Here is a 20,386-nt window from a genome sequence, read left to right on the forward strand (position 1 = left end):
AAAGCTACAGAGAAAGTCTCTACTGTCTTATAAATTGTTGTTGTTGTTAGGTGCCATCAAGTAATTGACTGCTTATAGCAACCCTAGGTACAGCAGAACAAAACACTGCCCGGTCCTGTGCCAGCTCCACAATCTCTGCTATACTTGAGTCCATCATTCTAGACACTGTGTCAATTCATCTTGTTGAGGGCCTTCCCCCCTTTCATTGACCTTTCACTTTACCAAGCATGATATCCTTCTCCAGAGAATGGTCTGTTCTTACAACATGAGCAAAGTAGGTGAGACAAAGTCTGGTCATTCTCGCTTCCAAGGAGCATTCCAGCAGCACTTCTTCCAGGACAGATTTGTTCTTTTAGCAGTTCATGGTACTTTCAGCATTCTTTGCCAGCACCATAACTCACAAGCATCGAATCTTCTTTGGCCTTCCTTATTCATTCTCTAGCTCTCACATGCATATAAGGCAATTGAAAATACCATGGCTAGTGTCAGGAGCACCTTAATCCTCAAGGAGACTTCAGCACTTGAAAGAGGTCTTTTGCAGCTAATTTGCCCAGTGCTATGGCATAGTGCCCAAGGCATTTTAGCACTAACTAGAAGGCTGGTGGTTCAAACCCACCAGACACTCCTTGAAAGGAAGGTTGGGCAATCTACTTCCATAGTGATACTGCCTAGGAAACCACAGAGGGGTCTCTATGAGTCAGATCCCACTCAATGGCAGTGAGTTTGGTTTAGGTTTTGATTTATACTTTGTCTTATATCTTGACTGCTGTTTCCATTGGAATTGATTGTAGAATCAAGTAATATGAAGTCTTCGACAACTTCAAACTTTTCTCCATCCATCATGATGCTGCTTATTGGTCCAGTTGTGAGGACTTTTTTTTTTTTTTTTTAATTGAGGTGTAATCCATACTGCAGACTGTAGTCTTCAATCTTTATCAGTAAGTGTTTCAAGTCACCCTCACTTTCAGCAAGTAAAGTTCTGTCATCAACATATCTATTGCAGGTTGTAAGCGATTCTTCCTCCAATCCTGATGCCATGTTCTTCATATAGTCCAGCTTCTCGGATTATTTGCTCAGTGTACAGATCGAATAAATATAGTGAAAAGATACAACCTTGACACACTCCCTTCTTGATTTTAAACCATGCAGTGTCCCCTTGCTCTGTTTGAATGACAACCTCCTGAGCTATGTACAGGTTCCTCATGAGTACAACCAAGTGTTCTGTAATACCCTTCTTCTCAATGTTATCCATAATTTGCACACAGTCAAATGCTTTTGCATAGTCAGTAAAACATAAGTAAACATCTTTTGGTATTCTTTGCTTTCAGCTAAGATCCATCTGACATCAGCTATGATATCCCTTGTTCCATGTTTTCTTCCGAATCAAGCTTGCAATTATGGAAGTTTTCTGTCAATACACTGCTGCAGCAAATTTTGAATTATCTTCAGTAAGATTTTAATCTCATGTGATATTAATGATATTGTTGGATAATTCCCACATTCTGTGAGATCACCTTTCTTTGGTATGGGTACAAATATGGATCTCTTCCAGTCAGTTGGCAAGGTATCTGTCTTCCAAATCTCTTTGTATAACTGAGTGAGTGCCTCCAGAACAGCATCCATTTGTTGAAATATATCAATGGGTATTCTGTCATTTCCTGGAGCCTTGTTATTTCCTAATTCCTTCAGTGCATCTTTGATTTCTTCCTTCAGTGCCATTGGCTCTTAAACATATCTACCTCCTGAAATGGATGAACATTGACCATTTCTTTTTGGTACAGTGACTCTGTGTATTCCTTCCATCTTCTTTTGATGCTTCCTGCATCATTCAATATTTTGCCCATAGTATCCTTCAATATTGCAACTCGAGGCTTAAATTTTTCTTCAGTTCTTTCAGCTTAAGAAATGCCAAGCATGTTCTTCCCTTTTGGTTTTCTAACTCCGAGTCTTTGCACATTTTATTATAATAATTGACTTTGTCTTCTTGAGCTGCTCTTTGAGATGTTCTGTTCAGCTCTTTTATCTTGTCATTTCTTCCATTTGCTTCAGCCACTCTCCACTCAAAGGCAAGTTTCAGAGTCTCTTCTGACATCCATTTTGCCCTTTTCTTCCTTTCCTGTCTTTTTAATGTCCTTTTGCTTTCTTCATGGATGGTGTTCTTGATGTCATTCCATAATTCCTCTGGTTTTCAGTCATTGGTGTTCAATCCAACAAATCTATTCTTCAAATGGTCTCTAAATTCAGGAGGGATATATTCAAGGTCATATTTTGGCTCTCGTGAACTTGTTTTAATTGTCTTCAACTTCAAGTTGAACTTGTATATGAGCAATTGATGGGTGGTCTGTTCCACAATCAGCTCCTGGTCTTGTTTTGAGCTTGTCCATCACCTCTTGTCACAGATGTAGTCAATCTGATTCCTGTGCACTCCATCTGTTGTCCACATGTATAGCCACCATTTGTGTTGTTAAAAAAAAGGTATTTGCAGTGAATTAGTCATTGATCTTGCAAAATTCTATCATGTGATCTCCAACATTATTTTTATCACTAAGGCAAAATTTTGTAACTACTGGTGATTCTTCTTTGTTTTCAAATTTTGCATTCCAATCATCAGTGATAATCAACACATCTTGATTACATGTTCAGTCAATTTTAGACTGTAGAAGTTGTTAGAAATCTTCAGTTTCCTCATCTTTGGCTTTGGTGGTTTGTGTGTAAATTTGAATAATAGTAGTATTAAGTGGTCTTACTTCTAAGCGTATTGTAGTATCCTATCACTGACAGCATTGTACTTCAGGATAGATGTTTAAACATTCTTTGTGATGAGGAATGCCACACCATTCTTCTTCAAATTGCCATTCCCTGCGTAATAGATCATATGGTTGCCTGATTCAAAATGGCCAAAACCAGTCCATTTTAGCTCACTAATACCTAGGATATCAATCTTTATGAGTTCCATTTCATTTTTGACAACTTCCAATTTTCCTCAATTCATATTTCATACATTCCATGTTCTGATTATTAATGGATGTTTGCAGCTGTTTCTTCTCAATTGAGTCATGCCACATCAGCAAATGGAAGTCCCAAAAGCTTTATTTTATCAATATTATTAAAGTTGCTTCTATTCTGATGAGACAGCTCTTTCTCAGTCCTATTTTGAGTGCCTTTCGACCTGAAAAGCTCATCTTCCAGTATTGTAAAGGACAATGTTTCCAGGCTATTCATAAAGTTGTCCAGTAGTCTATCAGACAGTGTTTCTCTGCTATTCATAAGGTTTTCCCTGGCCAATTCTTTGAGAAGTGGATGGCTTCTTCTTTTTTCTGAGTCTGTCTCAGTCTGGAACTTCCACTGAAACCTGTCCACAATGGGCAAACTTGCTGGCATTTGAAATACTGGTGGTACAGCCTCCAGCCTCACAGCAACATGCATGTCACCACAGTATGACATGCATGACAGACAAGTTCATATCTCCCAGCTCTTCTAAACCTCTGTGCCCACTTCCTGGCCTTCCCCCTACCTGTTCCAGCAGTCTTAGAGAAGACATATGATTTATTAACAGAATGCTGCTAGAAATTTATTTGTTAAATATGCTTCTGGTAAGGCTTTAAGAAAATATGATGAACATGGGATTGAACAATGGGCAAAGAATGATGCTTTTTATGCAGTGGCAAAGAACTTGTCTGAATTATGTTCAAATGTTTGATGGAAGGCAGAAGTTCTTATAAATAATGAACTTGTATATCTGGTGATGAGACTTATAAGCAAGTTTTAAAGGGGACACATAGTTTCTCCTTGCCACTTACAGTAAAATGTGAAAAGAAAAACATATACTTTAAAATTAATTGTGACAAATGAAAACAGAACCTAAGATTTTGAAAATTCTTGTGTACAAATTACAGACATATGTCCTGGAATGCTTACTGAAGACATAGCTATGCAATCTTTTGTTAAAGAGATTAAGCCTGATTGATCTAACCAACTATCACAGCAGCTTAGATTGAATGGACAGAGAAAGAACAAAGTAAAGAACACTGTCTGACTCTTATAATTCTATAGGTAGGAAACATATCAAAGTAGCTAAATATTTTGTCCTCCAAGAAAAGGAAAAGACCATCCTTGTAGTGACTTGGAAATCACCAGAGCTGTTGGAAGGAACACAGGAAGAAGGGCCTTCTTGGTTTCAAAGGATGGGGACATGGATTCCTGGATCTGAAAGGGCAGGGCCACAACTTCTTAGGTGCCAGAAAGTCAGATCTTTGTCAACTTTGTTCCAGAGTTTTGTGCTGCCCTTGATGTACGCCAGAAAGATGGACCTACTGCCAAAACTGAGTGGTTGGGCTACCATCCCCAAGGTACAGAAGATCAGGGCTGAGGTGATAGAGTTGCTTCTCTTTTGGACTAGGAAAATTGGGCTCCATCCAAAACTGAAGTAGCAGAGTTTCTGTCCCAGAGGGATTGGAAGCCCAGGGCCAAATGGTCTCCAATAACATTTCAGAGACTTTGGCCAACAGCCAGAGACTAGAAGGGAAAGCTGCTAAGCAGATGGTCTCAGAGAACAGAGGATTATTTTCAAGAGCTAATGTAATTTGTTTTACTGGGTTTTGGGCTTGCTTGGTGTCTGTTATCCCTGCTTTCCCTCCAATTTCTCTCATCTGTAATAGAAATGTCTACTTTGTGCCTGTTCTACCATTGCACCTTGAATAACTTGTATTTTAGATGTCACAGTTTTACAGAGGAAGATAAATTTTGTCCAGGATGAAATAGACCTAAAATCTTGTTGTTATTAGGTGTGGTTGTGTCATCCCTGACTCATAATGATAGCACAGCAGAACAAAACACTGCCCAGTCCTGTGCCAGCTCCACGATCTTTGCAATACTTGAGCCCATTGTAGCAGCCACTGTGCCAATCCATCTCATTGAGGGCCTTCCCCTCTTTTGTTCACCCTAAACTTACCAAGCATGATCCTTTTCCAGGAAATGGTTTCTTCTTACAACATGACCAAAGTAGGTGAGGTGAAGTCAGGCCAATGTTCCTTGGATTGCTCAAGGAGCATTCTGACTACACTTTTTCTAGGACAGATTTCTCAGGTCTTTTAACAGTCCATGGTACTTTCAACACTCTTTGCCAGCAACAACTCAAAAACATTGAACCTTCTTTTGTCTTCCTTATTCATTGTCCAGCTCCCACATGCATATGAGGTGATTGAAGATATTGTGGCTTGGGTCAGGTGTACCTTAGTCCTCAGGAAGACATCTTTGCTTTTCAGCACTTGAAAGAGGTCTTTTAAAGCCAATTTGCCCAGTGCTATATGTTGTCTAATGTCCTGACTGCAGCTTCTGTTGGTGTTGATTGTAGAAGCAAGTAATATGAAGTCTTTGACAACTTCAGCCTTTACTCCCTTTATCATGATGCTGCTTATTCATCCAGTTGTGAGGATTTTTGTTTTCTTTATATTGAGGTGTAATCCATACTGCAGACTGTAGTCTTCAATTTTTATCAGTAAGTATTTCAAGTCACCCTCAGTTTCAGCAAGCAAAGTTGTGTTGTCAATGTATCTCATGTAGTTAATGATTCTTCCTCCAATCCTGATGCCATGTTCTTCTTCTTATAGTCCAGCTTCTTGGATTATTTGCTCAGCATACAGAAAAAATAAATATGGTGAAAGAATACAAACATGACATACTCCTTTCTTGATTTTAAACCATGCAGTGTCCCCTTGTTCTGTTCAAATGACAGCCTCCTGAGCTATGTACAGGTTCCTCATGAGGTGCTCTGAAATTCCCGTTCTTCTCAATGTTACCCATAATTTGTTATGATTCACACAATTGGATGTTTTGCATAGTCATTAAAACAAAAGTAAACAACTTTCTGGTATTCTTTTCTTTGAGCTAAGAGCCATCTGACATCAGCATTGATATTCCTCGTTCCATGTTCTCTTCTGAATCCAGCTTGCATTTATGGAAGTTCTCTGTCAATATATTGCTGCAACCATTTTTGAATTATCTTCAGTAAGATTTTACTTGCATGTGATATTAATGATATTGTTCTATAACTTCAACATTCTGTTGGATCACCTCTCTTTAGCATGGGTACAAATATGGATTTCTTCCAGTCATTTGGCCAGGTAGCTGTCTTCCAAATTTCCTGGCATAACTGAGTGAGTGCCTGCAGCACAGCATCCATTTGTTGAAACATCTCAATGTATAACTGTCAATTCCTGGAGCCTTGTTTTCACCACTTCTTTCAGTGCATCTTCAGCTTCTTCCTTCAATACCATTGGTTCTTGATCATATGCCACTTCTGGAAATGGATGAACACTAACCAATTCTTTTTGGTACAGTTACTCTGTGCATACCTTCCATCTTTTGATTTTTCCTGCATCATTCAATATTTTGCCCTTAGGATCTATTAATATTGCTACTTGAGGCTTAAATTTTTTCTTCAGCTTGCAAAATATTGATTGTGTTCTTCCCTTTTGTTTTTCTAACTCCAGATCTTTGCACATTTCCTGATAATAATTGACTTTGTCTGCTCGAGCTGCTCTTTGAAATATTCTGTTCAGCATTTATCTTGCCATTTCTTCCATTTGCTTTAGCTGCTCTCTATTCAAGGGCAAGTTTTAGTCTCTTCTGATATCCATTTTGGTCTTTTCTTCCTTTCCTGTCTTTTTAGTGACCTTTTGCTTTCTTCATGGATGATGTTTTTGATGTCATCCCACAATTACTCTGTTTTTCAGTCATTGGTGTCCATGCATCAAATATACTTTTAGATGGTCTCTAAATTCAGGATGGATATACTAAGGTCATATTTTGGCTTTCATGGATTTGTTTTAATTGTCTTCAACTTTAAGTTGAACTTGCATATGAGCAGTTTATGGTCTGTTCCACAATTAGCTTCTGGCCTTGTTTTGGCTGAAGATATTGATTTTTTTCCATCTCCTCATGCCATTGTTGTTGTGTTGTTGTTATGTGCCGTCGAGTTGGACCCGACTCATGGCAACCCCTCCTTGGGTTTCTGAGGCAGTATCACTACGGAAGTAGATTGCCCCATCTTCCTTCCGGGGAGTGGCTGGTGGGTTTGAACTGCCAGCCTTCTGATTAGCAGTCAAGTGCCTTAGCCACTATGCTACCAGAGCTCCCCCCCATGCCATAGATGTAGTCAATCTGATTCCTGTGCACTCCATCTGGTGGAGTCTACATGTACAACCACCATTTGTGTTGTTGAAAAAAGGTATGCAATGAGTAAATTGTTGGTCTTGCCAATTCAAAGTGTCCAAAACTGATTCATTTCAGCTCACTAAAGCCTGGGATATAGAACTTTACACATTCCGTTTCATTTTTGACAACTTCCAATTTCTCGATGGCAAACAACAACAACAACAAAATTTCCCTAGATTCATACTTCATGCATTCCATGTTCTGATTATTAATGGATGTTTGCAGCTGTTTCTCCTCAGTTTGAGTTGTGCCACATCAGCAAATGAAGATCCTGAAAGCTTTACTTTATCCATATCATTAAAGTGGGTCCTATTCTGATGAGGCAACTCTTTCCCAGTCGTATTTTGAGTGTCTTCTGACCTAAGAAACTCATCTTCTGTCACTGTATTTGACAATGTTTCAGGGCTATTCATAAAGTTCTCCAGTAATGTATCAGACACTGTTTCTCTGCTATTCATAAGGTTTTACCTGGTCAATTCTTTGAGAATTGGATGGCCTCTTCCTTCTTCCAAGTCTGTTCCAGTCTGAAAGCTGCATTGAAACCTGTGCACATGGCATTTGAAACACTAAAGTATTGAATTGTGTCCCCAAAAAGTATGTGTTGTAAATCCTAACCTCTATATTTATGGTTGTCATGCCATTTGGGAACAGGTTGTGTTTATTATCTCAATGAAGCAGGGTTATTGTAGGGTATGTCTTAAGTCAATGATTTTTGAGATATAAAAGAGATTAAAACAAGGAATCTTAAAAGACTGAGATGTAGGAAAGACAGATACCATGAAGACTGCCCAGGAGCAGAAGCTCAGATGAACAAAGGACATTTCTCCAGACCTTATAGGGAAAGAAAGGCTTCCCCTAGAATCAGCACCCTGAATTTGGAATTTTAGACTCCTAAACTGTGAGTTTGTTAAAACTATCTACTTGTGGAATTAATGTTATAGAAACATTAGAGAACTATGATACTAGTCTTGAGGACGTGTCAATAAATTTCACCAAATTGGAGAAGTAGAGGAACAGTTTGAAATAAAATTATAAAGTGTCTCAACAACCTGTGAGAGAGTGTCAAGAAATCAGACATACTTTTAAGGTCCAAGAGGAGAAAGAGAATGGAACAGTAAAAAAATAAAAAATAAAAAAATCTGAAATATATTCTTTAAAATGTTTCCAAAATTTGATCACAAAGAGCAATCTACAAATCTAGGGTTTTTAGCCACCCATTGGTAGGATAAATATAAAGAAAATCATACTTAGGTATAGCACAAGCTACTGAAAGTCAAGTGAAAAAACACCAAATGTTTAAAATAGTCAAAGAAAATAATGCTTGTGTAGAAATAAATAATGAGAAATGACAACTGACATCTCATCAGAAAACAATTATATACTATCTTTAAGGTTCCTAATTAAAAACATCAAGACAAAAGCCCGTCAACCTAGAATCTATACATCTTTGTAAAATGAAGGTGAAATAAAAAGATTTTCAGACAAACAAAAGCTATGAGATTTTTTTGTTGACAGGAATTTGTTAAGGCAAGGGAAATGATACCTATGAAAACTAAGATTTATAGAAAGGCAGAAAGAGCCCCAGAAATAGTAAATATAAAAGAATATTTTTCTTCATAGTCCTTAAATTACTAAAAGCCAATTGATAGCTTAAAGAAAAATAACAATGTATTAATATTATAACAGAATTAGAAGGAATATAAAAAGAAACAACAGCATGTAAGAGGAGGTTTAAATAGAATTATATTTTTGAAAGATTCCTGTGTTATATGTGACGTATAAAATTAACTTGAAGTAGAATGTGCTAAATCAAAAATTCATACTAGAATCCCTGGAGAAGATACTGAAAGTTAATAAAATAAAAAGCACTTAAAACAACAATATAGGATACAGAACGTACTATTGAAATATTCAGTCATACCAAAAGAAGACAGGAAATGAAGAACAAAGAAAGAAGAATTGATGGTACAAGTAAAAAAACAAATTGCAAGCAGGTAAATGAATCATACAGTCCAATCAAAAGCCATAAACTAACTGACTGAATGGGTAAAACCCGTAAAGATACAAATATATGCTGTTAATAAGAGACATTGAGTACTTTAAGACACAGACAGATTGATGACATATTATGCATAAGATATTCAAGGCTCATACCAAATGTCATAAAGCTTTTGTAAGCTATATTCATATCAGACACAGTTGACCACAAATAAGGAGGCTTACCAGAAATAGTCATTTCGTAATGATAAAAGGTCAATTAATCAAGAATATATAAAAGTTCTAAAAACATACACACCTAATAACAGACAAGTATGCAAATATAGTTGGAAATATTAGCCTCCCTTTTCCGGTATTTCATAGCAAAGCTAAGAAGGTTATGTCAGTAAGGATATGGAAGATTGTTATAACCTGTTAGCCAATGTAATAACCTAACTGCTATTTATAGAACACACTACCAACTCATCCATTATTTGCGTATTGTGTTCCCAGATGCTTTTCTGTAATACTGAAGTATAGTGCATGATACATTCTCTGAAATACGACATTATGTGATTTTAACATTGTGTGAACATCATGTTACATGCAGGTAGTCTCTGGATTATGAACAAGTGACATTTGTATATAAGTCAGAACAGTAAGGCACAGTTTGTATCTAAAATTATTTAGTCAAATGTTTGTCTTATATAGTATGTAGTATACCTTTCTATGCATAATAATATTAAATAAACACTTCCAGATACACTAAAATATATTTAACATAATAATGCAGTAATAATAACCAGGATTAAATTAGCACCCATTTGTTATTACAAACTATTGTATGTACCTCAAATTTTTAATATAATAGGCTTTGTGGAGGTTGAGACCAAGGATGCAGATGCAGTTGGATGTTGCCAGTACAGAGGTTATATGGCACATGACTGTATTTGCATTTTTAGAAATGCTATTTTCAAGTCTACCATCCCTTGTTTATAATTTTCTAAAAAGGTATAAAACATATTTTTTGGTAAGTCTGGAGCTAAAACTATTTTGATTATAGAACTTGATCTGACATGAGATATGAGCTGTACCTCAGCTTCCTCTCAATCATAGGAGATTAGGCTATTCACTGATTTTATATTATCAGTTTCATTATTTTGTGATTTTGCAATTAATTACACTATAAAAATTCAGAAGACGCCCTGTAGAAACAGAGAGAAGTAGGAGATATCTATCAATATTATGGGGCAGAAAGTGCAGAGACTTCAAAATTAACATACCATTGAGGATGTTGAAAGATTTCCTGATACTAATGAGAAGATTACATTAAAACTTATTAATTCACCAAGTGTGTGTCAGTGAAAATGCAATTAAGTTAGACAAATCTAACATTGAAAAAATGCTGAACATTTCCAATAATGTGTCTGTTGTAAATTCCTTCAAGGAAAAATTGCTGAAATAGTTTAAATATAGTGGAGGAGGAGGATAATTGTGAGAATACTGCTGATATTGTGAAAAATAATTTCTCTAGGTGATATGTGGAAACTGTGGTCAGTTAATTGCTGGCCTTGAACTACTTGTAAGAGATCAGAGCAGCTGAATCAATTAAAGAGAAGTTGTTTGGATAGATACCCATTTCCATGGCCCCAGATACCAACCAAAGAAAGCTTTAAAAGACCATATTACATTTGTCTATGGAGAATCCCATCTTTACCATGTCCTCAGAGGTCCAATTCCAACCAGAAGATAAGGAAAGTACTGTAAATATTCTCCAAGATCCTCAAACAACAAGATGCAGTAATCACTTATTGTGTATATAAGTCCAGCAGTTTAGCTTATTTTGAGTTCATATAAACTTTAATGTTTGACTGTTTTCACTAGAAGAGACCAATGCAAAATTATTTACAGCTTGTAATTACCCTATCATTTGATTTACTGTTTATTACTATATAAATAAACTGATGTTGTTATGTGCTGTCGAGTTGGATCAGACTCATAGCGACCCCTCCTTGGGTTTCCGAGGCAGTATCACTTCAGAAGTAGATTGCCCAACACTCCTTTCAAAGAATCACTGGTGAGTTTGAACCTCCAGCCTTCTGGTTAGCAGTCAAGTGCCTTAGGATACACTATCGATTGTTTGTTGTTGTTGTTAGGTGCTGTCGAGTCATTTCTGACTCATAGCAACCCCATGCACAACAGAATGAAACACTGCCCAAACCCGTGCCAGCTCCATGATCCCTGCTATACTTGAGCCCATCATCGCAGCCACCATGTCAATCCATCTCATTGAAGGCCTCTCCCTCTTTCGTGGACTCTCCACTCTACCAAGCATGACATCCTTCTCCAGGGAATGGTCCCTTCTGACAACATGACCAAAATAGGTGAGATGAAGTCTGGCCATTCTGCTTCCAAGGAGCATTTTGAGTGCACTTCCTCCAGGACAGATCTGTTAGTTCTTTTAGCAGTCCATGGTACTTTCAGCATTCTTCACCAGTACCACAACTCAAAAGCATCAACTCTTCTTCGGTCTTCCTTATTCATTGTCCAGCTCTCACATGTTAAAGAGGCAATTGGAAATATCATGGCTTGTGTCAGGCGCACCTTAGTCCTCAAGGAGATGTCCTTGCTCCTCAGCACTTGAAACAGTTCCTTCGTGGTTGACCTTCCCTATGCTACACGTTGTCTAATGTCCTGACTGCTGCTTCCACTGGCATCATTTGTAGAACTAAGCAACGTGAATTCTTTGACAACCTCAATCTTCTCTCCATTTATTGTGATGCTGCTCATTGGTCCAGTTGTGAGGAATTTTGTTTTCTTTCTATTGAGACGTAATCCATACTGTATTCTTCAACCTTCATCAGTAAGTGCCTCAAGTCATCTATCCATAATCTTCATTTATTATACATAGACTGAATATTCATATATTTTGCTGCAGAAATTCAGACAATAATTGCAGAGAACTTCTCCAGATATGACTTAATAAACCATATAAGATTCTGAATTTTCAACTGTATCTAACCCCAAGATTGTTGTTTAAGATATTATGAACTTGTGTTATGTAACATCCAAAGAGATCTGGGACAACAACCTGTACTCAATAACTCTGTAAATAACTTCATATTTCGCCAAAAAATTAGTTTGTACCAGATTTTAAAATGTTATTTTTCAGAAGTTTTTGAATTCAGAAATGTAGAAAAGGAATTGTGGGTTGTTACTTAGAGTGACTGTCCAAATCAGTATGTCCAATAGAAATATACGTTTATAATTTTAAATTTTCTAGTAACCATCCTAAGAATATGAAAAGAGAATCAGAAAAAAAATAATTTTAATATTTTACTTAACTTAATACATCCGAAATATTATCATTTCTACATGTAATCAATACAAAAATTATTAATGCAATAGCTTACATTAATTTTTTCATACTTTTGTAAAAATCTGGTATGTATTTTACATTTAGAGATAACTCATTTCCAACTACTCATTTTTAAGTGCTGAAGAGCTACATATGGCTAGTGACCACCATACCGGCAGTGCTGTTCTGTATAATAAGGCACTACAGACGTAGTGTAGTATCCGCCTTTCTGAAAAACCTCAAGGTCTATAAAAGTGAATGCTAAAAGTAACAGGGCTAGTGGAAAAAATAGGGATGTATCTTCTCGCTCAAACCAAATGCAACTTTGTTAAATTTAACCATAATGAGCCAGTAATTTGTATCTGGAAAACATAGTATGGAATCCCTGGGCAGGCACCTCAGCTTCTAAAGTGAATTTTAAAAGTTCAGAGCTGTTACAAAATCAATGCTTCATAAAGAGTGGAGTGAACAGCAGTATGCTATGAGCTGTAAGCTTTTATATTTTTCCCTTTAATTGCACTTTACCACTTATGCTATTTATAGTTTTCTGAGCGGGAGTCCCCTCCACCTTTGGAAGTTTATTTATTTGTTTTGTTTATGTTGTTGAGAATATACACAGCAAACTATATACCAATTCAAGTTTCTACATGTACATTCAGTGACACTGATTACATTCTTCAAGTTGTGTAGTGATTTTCTCATCCTCCTTTCCTGAGATATTCCTTGTCCATTAATATAAATTCACTGCCCTCTAAGATTCTTATCTACTCTTTTGAGTTGCTGCTATCAATTTGATCCCATATAGCTCTGGTAGAGTAGTGACTAAGGCACTTGACTGCTAACCAGGAGGCTGGTGGTTCAAACCGATCAGCCACTCCTCAGAAGGAAGGTTGGGCAATCTACTTCCATAGTGATACCATCTCGGAAACCCAAGGAGGGGTCGCTATGAGTCTGGTCTGACTCCATAGCACATAACAACAACAACAGATACATTTTAAAAGAGCGTTATGATCAAGGCAGACATTCTTTAATAGTTGAACTGATTTTAAGAAGACTTCATGGGGTATTTTTGGTTTAAGGTTTAAAGATTATTTTAAGGCAAGCGTTTCTGGGATTCATGCAGCCTCCACAACTCCAGACATTCTGCATACCATGATAATTTGAAATTCTGTTCTGCCTTATTGCTCTTTTGATCAGGATTATTCTACAGAATGTTTGATCAAAACATTCAGTAATGGTTTTAGATGGGTACCATCTACTTCTGGGTTCATGGCAAAGGAGGCAGTTGTTCATAAAGGCAGTTAGTCAACATTCTATTCCCTCCTCTTTTAATTGACTCTCCCTCTTCTGTTGTTCCAGGTAAATAGAGATGAATTGTGGCTTGGATGGCCACTTACAAGCTTGTAAGATGCCAGGCATTACACAACAAACTAGGAGATAGAACAAAAACACTAGGCCAATTAACTAGTAGGTCCCATGAAAGCATGACCCTAAACTTCCAAAATAAAGAACAAAATATCTTAAGGTATTTGGTTGTACATAAGCTCAGCTCACTGCCATTGAGTCAATTCTGACTCATAGTGACCCTCACTGGGTTTCCAAAGCTCTAAATCATTATGGAAGCCTTACCTTTCTTCCATGGAACAGCTGGTGGGTTTGAACCACCATCCTTTTGGCTAGCAAAATGCCTCAACCATTACACCACCAGAGCTCCCTTTAGTTATATATAAGTACCTCTTTTTTCCTTGTTATTGTTGTTGTCATAAATATATCTATTCCATAACTTATGTGAAGTCAACTTTTTACAGGTGTACAAGTTATTGACAGCAAACATAATAATCAGCTATGCAACCCTATCCAATCAGTACAATAGCCCCATCACTGTAAACTGAAACTCAATACTTCATTAGTAATAATCTACCTTTTCCACCTCCCCAGTAGCCACTGTTTAACTTTGTGTCTACACATTTTCCTGTACTTGTCTTTTTATATAAGTGAGCTCATACAAAGATTGTCTTTTTGTGATTCACTTATTTCACTCAGCATAATATTTTCATGCTCCATCATGCTGTACTGTAGTAAGCATCAATACTTCATTTCTCTTACTGGATGAGTAATATTCCATTGTACGTATGTACCACATTCTCTTTATCCATTCATCCATTTGTGGACATTTGTTTCCTCCTTCGGCTACTGTGAGTGGTGCTGCGATTAACAATGGTGTATAAATATGTTTGAGGCTCTGTTTTCATGTCTTTTGGGTATATATCTAGGAGTGAAATTGCTGGGTCATATGGTAGCTCGATTTTTAGTTTCTTTTTTAAAAAAAAACTATCCACAACAGCTGCAGCATTTTGCATCCCAACCAGCAATGGATGTTGTTGTTGTTGTTATGTGCCATCAAGTCAGACTTGACTCATAGCGATCCCTCCTTGGGTTTCTGAAGTAGTATCACTACAGAAGTAGATTGCCCAACCTTTCTTCCGAAGGAGTGGCTGGTGGGTTTGAACCGCCAGCCTTCTGGTTTTCAGTCAAGTGCCTTAGGCACTATGCTACCAGAACTCAACCAGCAATGCATAAGGGGTCAAATTTCCTCACATCTCACCAATATTTCTTCTTACTTTTTTTTAATCTTAGCTATCCCATTGTTGTTAGATGCCATCAACTTGACTCCAACTCACAGTGACTCCATGTACAACAGAAACATTGCCCCCTCCTGTGTCATCCTCACATCACTGCTATGTTTGAGCCCATTGTTACAGCCACTGTGTCAATCCATCTCCTTGAGGGTCTTCTTCTTTTTTGCCGATCTTCTACTTTACCAAGCATGATGTCCTTCTCTAGGGCCTGCTTCCTTCTGATAACATATCCTAAGTACGTAAGATGAAGTCTCATCATCTTTGCTTCTAAGGAACATTCTGCCTATTCTTCTTCCAAGACAGATTTGTTGGTTCTTCTGGCAATCTGTGGTATATTCAATATTCTTCACTAATACCATATTTCGAATGGATCAATTCCTCTTCAGTCTTCCTTATTCATAGTCCAACTTTGCGCTACGCATGCTAATGAAGTGTTTAAAAATACTGTGGCTTGGATCACGGGCATCTCATTATTCAAAGTGACATTTATGTTTTTTTTTAACACTTTAACAGAACGAGTAGTTGTTAGCCATCCCAGTAAGAGTTACATGGTATCCTGTTATGTTTTTGATTTGTACCTCTCTGATGCCTAATGAGGAATGTTGAGAATCTTTTCTTGTGTTTGGTGGCCACTTGAGTGTCCTGTTTGGTGAAATACCTACTTAAATTATATATACCCATTTTATGATTGGGTTAGTCTTTTGGTTGTAAAGTTTTTTAAGTTTTATGTATATTTTGATTATTAGATATTTAACCAGATATATGATTTCTGAAAATATTCTCCCAGTCAGTAGCTTCTCTTTTCATTTTTTTTTTTTTTTTTGTAATGTCTTCTGATAAACAAAAAAGTTTTAATGTTTATGAGGTCTCATGTGTCTATTTTGGCTTTTGCTGTTTGTGCTTTTCTTATTATATTAGATGATCCATTGTTAAAACCTAGACCCAACAGTGTTGCCACTGCATTTTCTTCTAAGAATTATTACGTCAGTTTTCACATTTAGGTCCTTAATCCATTTTAAATTTGTTATTGTGTGTGATGTGGGACATGGATACTGTTTCATTTTTCTGCAAAAGAAAATCCAATTTTCTCAACATAATTTATTGAAGAGGCTCTTCTTTCCCCATTGAATGGACTTAGCACCCTTCCCAAAAATCATTTGCCCTTAGATGTGTGCATTTATTTCTGAATTCTCAATTCTATTCCTTTGGTCTATGCATCTATTGTTATACCAGCACCAGATTGTTTTGATAACCGTGGCTGTACAACATGTTCTAAAATCAGAAGGTGTGAGTCCTCCTACTTTGTGCTTCTCTTTCAACATTGCCCTAACTATTTGGGGCTCTTGTCATTCTATATAAAGTTGAGGATTTTTTTTTTCCTTTTCTATAAAGAAGGCAGTTGGAATTTTCATTGAGATTACATTGATTCTATAGATCACTTTGATTTGCTGAGAGTTTCAATGTGAATGGATGTTGAATGTTGTTAAGTGTTTTTTCTGCATCTACTGAGACAATCATATGGTTTTTCTTCTTTAGTTTGTTGATATGGCTAAATTGATTATTTTTGAATAAAAAACTAAGTTACATTCTCGGAAAAAATACCATATGATCATAAATAGCAAACAAATAAAAAAACTTCTAATAAATGACTGAATTTGGTTTATGAAAATGTTGTCAAAAACTTTTACATTCATGAGAACTTTTAGACTCTTGGTTCCTTTTCTCACAATGTCTTGTGTTGTTTTGATATGAATGATGTGGATCATATTAAATGTGTTGGCAAGTCTTTCTTCCTTTTCTATTTTCTATAAGAGTTTTTATAAAATTGACATTTCCTACATAAATCTCTGGTAGAACTTTCCATTAAAGACATCTAGGTTTAGGGTATTGCTTGATGGAATAGTTATCTATTTCTTCTCAAATGAATTTTATTATTCTTTGTCTTTCTAGGTATTATTCCATTTAATCTATATTGTACATCCCACATGGGAGCTCTGGTAGTGTAGTGCCTAAGGCACTTGACTGCCAACCAGAAGGCTGGTGGTTCAAACCCACCAGCCACTCCTCGGAAGGAAGATGGGGTAATCTACTTCCATAGATACTTCCTCAGAAACCCAAGGAGGGGTCGCTATGAGTAGGGTCCGACTCGATGACATAGAACAACAACACATCCCACATAATTCGTTAACTGAAATATTATTGCACTTTAGTTTATTTCCTAAATATTCTCCTTGAAATTGAAAACAAATGAAGGGAATATTTTTCAAGAATATCTAATATAAATCTATTACATGGTGATATTTAATATGCATGTTTCTATGTCCTAAATGGGAGTTCTGGTAGCATAGTGCCTAAGGCACCTGACTGCTAGCCAGAAGACTGGCAGTACAAACCCACCAGCCACTCCTTGGAAGGAAGGTTGAGCAATCTATTTCCGTAGTGATACTGCCTCGGAAACCCAAGGAGGGGTCGCTATGAGTCGGGTCTGACTCAACAGCACATAACGACAATAACAACATGTCCTGCATAAATAGCTTCCTTAATTTATCTTATTTAGCTTATTGGCTACTTAGATACAGTTTATGTCAAATAATTAATTTTCCTATTTCTTGTTATTTTTCTTTTTAAATTTAGACTTCAGGTTTATATAATTTCTTTACCAATTATGCACATAACTTAAAAAAAATCTTGTTGACTTACCATACTAGGCAATGGGTTAAAACATTTTGGTTAGAACTGATTATGAGTGTTTCAGCTACATTCTGGTAACATATGCCGATTCAAAAATATCAAGAGGAATATCAAGAAGATGGCTTGGAATTTTCACATTTATTGTCTCTTTAAAGTCATTGGGAGTCATTAAATATTATCATCAGTGTCAGATTACCCAGTAAGCCAGGTAAGTACCAGCTTATTTGTGTTTACTTACTAATCTGTAATGAACAATTTCACCTTTTTTTTTTTTTTTTACCACATCAAAGATTCTGCTTCTCAGTATGTTTGACATTGTCTTTCTCCCAATGCCACAGCACCTTCTTAGAGAATCAAAGCCTCTTCAAATCTTTCAATCCCTGACAGGCCAAAGTACCAAGTAAGAAAAGTAAACATGAGCTTACTTGTGCTTACTCACTAATATGTAGTGATTAGTATTGTTTTAGCCAAACAATAGACAGACCTATAAAATGAAACGTTAACATGTTTTTCACCACATCGAGATGTAATATATATCTTCATCACCACTATAGAATTAAATACATCTTGTTACAAACTGATGGCTTATGTTGAAATTGGTCATCAGCTGTGAATTTTAGCAGTTAACTATATATTTACCACAGTCTGACTTATCTAGATTGTTTCAGAATGTATTAACATGTGCAGCAAATGCCACTGATCCCTGAGTGTGTTCTGTGCTGTTGAGTCTACCGCAATTCATAAGAATCTTATATGACAAAGTAGAACATCTCCATAGGGTTTCCTAGGCTTCACTCTTTACAAGAGCTTGTTACCTCGTGCTTCTTTTCTCACACAGAGCCTCTGGTGGATTCAAATGACCAATCTTTTGTTTACAAGTGGAACACTCAAAAACTAAAAATTCACTGTAGTTGAGTCGGTTCCTACTCATAGCGACCCCTCCTTGGGTTTCTGAGGCAGTATCACTATGGAAGTAGATTGCCCAACATTCCTTCCAAGGAGTGGCCGGTGGGTTTGAACGACCAGCCTTCTGGTTAGCAGGCAAATGCCACAGCCACTATGCCATCAGAGCTCCCAAGGGTCATGCTCTAGGAATCCTAAAGGATAGGCTAGTTGGTGAGAATTCAACAGTGATGAAAACAGGAAGGTTTTAATCCAAATCAGGTTTTGCCTTGTGACAAAACTAGTCTATTAGTGAACCCAAACATTGATCTAATAGTCACAGCAAGAAATGTACAAATGTTATTCTGAAAAACCTGTGAAAGAGAGGTATATGGTTGCATGTTGTTGTTGTTGTTGTTGTTATTTGCCATGGAGTTGGCCCCGACTCATAGCGACCCCTCCTTGGGTTTCCGAGGCAGTATCACTATGGAAGCAGGAGACCCAATAAAAAGAGGATTTCATCTGGTCACACAATTTACAGGAGACTTTTCTACGAAAGGGACAGAGGATGATATATAAGAAAAGCAGAGAGGTTAAGTGGATGATGTAATTTCCAAGTTGGAAAGCTGGCATATGCTAAGAACTTTGCCTGTCTGGTGTATTTATGTCTAGAGAATTTTATATTTTGTATTCAATATTGAATCTTATTTCATTGCTACCTAGTATAAATTTCAAACAGAAAACCACTGAAATAAGAGGTAGTAAGACATTTGAGTAAGTTTTATAAAATTTTATATCAATAATTCCTTACATAATGATTTTTGTTAGCAAAATTTAATGAATGTTATTTTGGTTACTGAACAAAAACATTTTCTTTTTGTTTTAATCATTGAACTTATTAGAATTTTCTTATTAGAAATATAAGATTTGTTTTAGTTTTAGTTTTACAAATAATAGCAGTCATTAGTTTGAAGATTTCTACAAATATGAGCAAGGAAAGGGAGAGAGCAGAGCAGCCAAGGACCATAAGAGTGGCAGGATCCAGGTTAGGGGTGGGAAGCAAGGCAGGTCCCAGGCCCCTAGAGCCAGGAAAGGGAGGGAGCGGCCTGGGACCACAAAGTGGCAAGTTCCAGGTAAGAATTACATAAGGGGAGGGTTCAGAGGTTTTCAACAGTTAAGAGAGACAAACTTGTCTGTCAGTTTGTCATCCTGTGGGGTTTGTATGTTGTTATGAGGCTTGAACCTGTGCCACCAATGTTTCAGAAGCCAGGAGATTTGCACATGGTGCACAGGTTTCAATGCAGCTTACAGACTAAGATAGATTAGGAAGAAGGAAGAAGCCATCCACTTCTCAAAAATTGGCCAGGGAAAACCTTATGAATAGCAGAGAAACACTGTCTGATACGTTACTAGGCAACTTTATGAATAGCTTGGCTATTGTAAATAGTGTTGTGATGAACACGGGTGTGCAAATATCTGTTCTTGTCATGGCTCTCACTTCTTTAGGGTATATACCTAGTAATGGAATGGCTGGGTAAATGGTATTTCTAATTCCAACTTTTGAAGGAATCGCCATACTGCTTTCCACAATGGTTGTACCATTTTACAGTCCCACCAGCAGTGT

The sequence above is a fragment of the Orycteropus afer genome, unplaced genomic scaffold (assembly GCF_000298275.1).
Source record: "Orycteropus afer afer isolate SDZICR_OR568_19922 unplaced genomic scaffold, OryAfe1.0 scaffold00579, whole genome shotgun sequence".
Classification (NCBI taxonomy): domain Eukaryota; kingdom Metazoa; phylum Chordata; class Mammalia; order Tubulidentata; family Orycteropodidae; genus Orycteropus; species Orycteropus afer.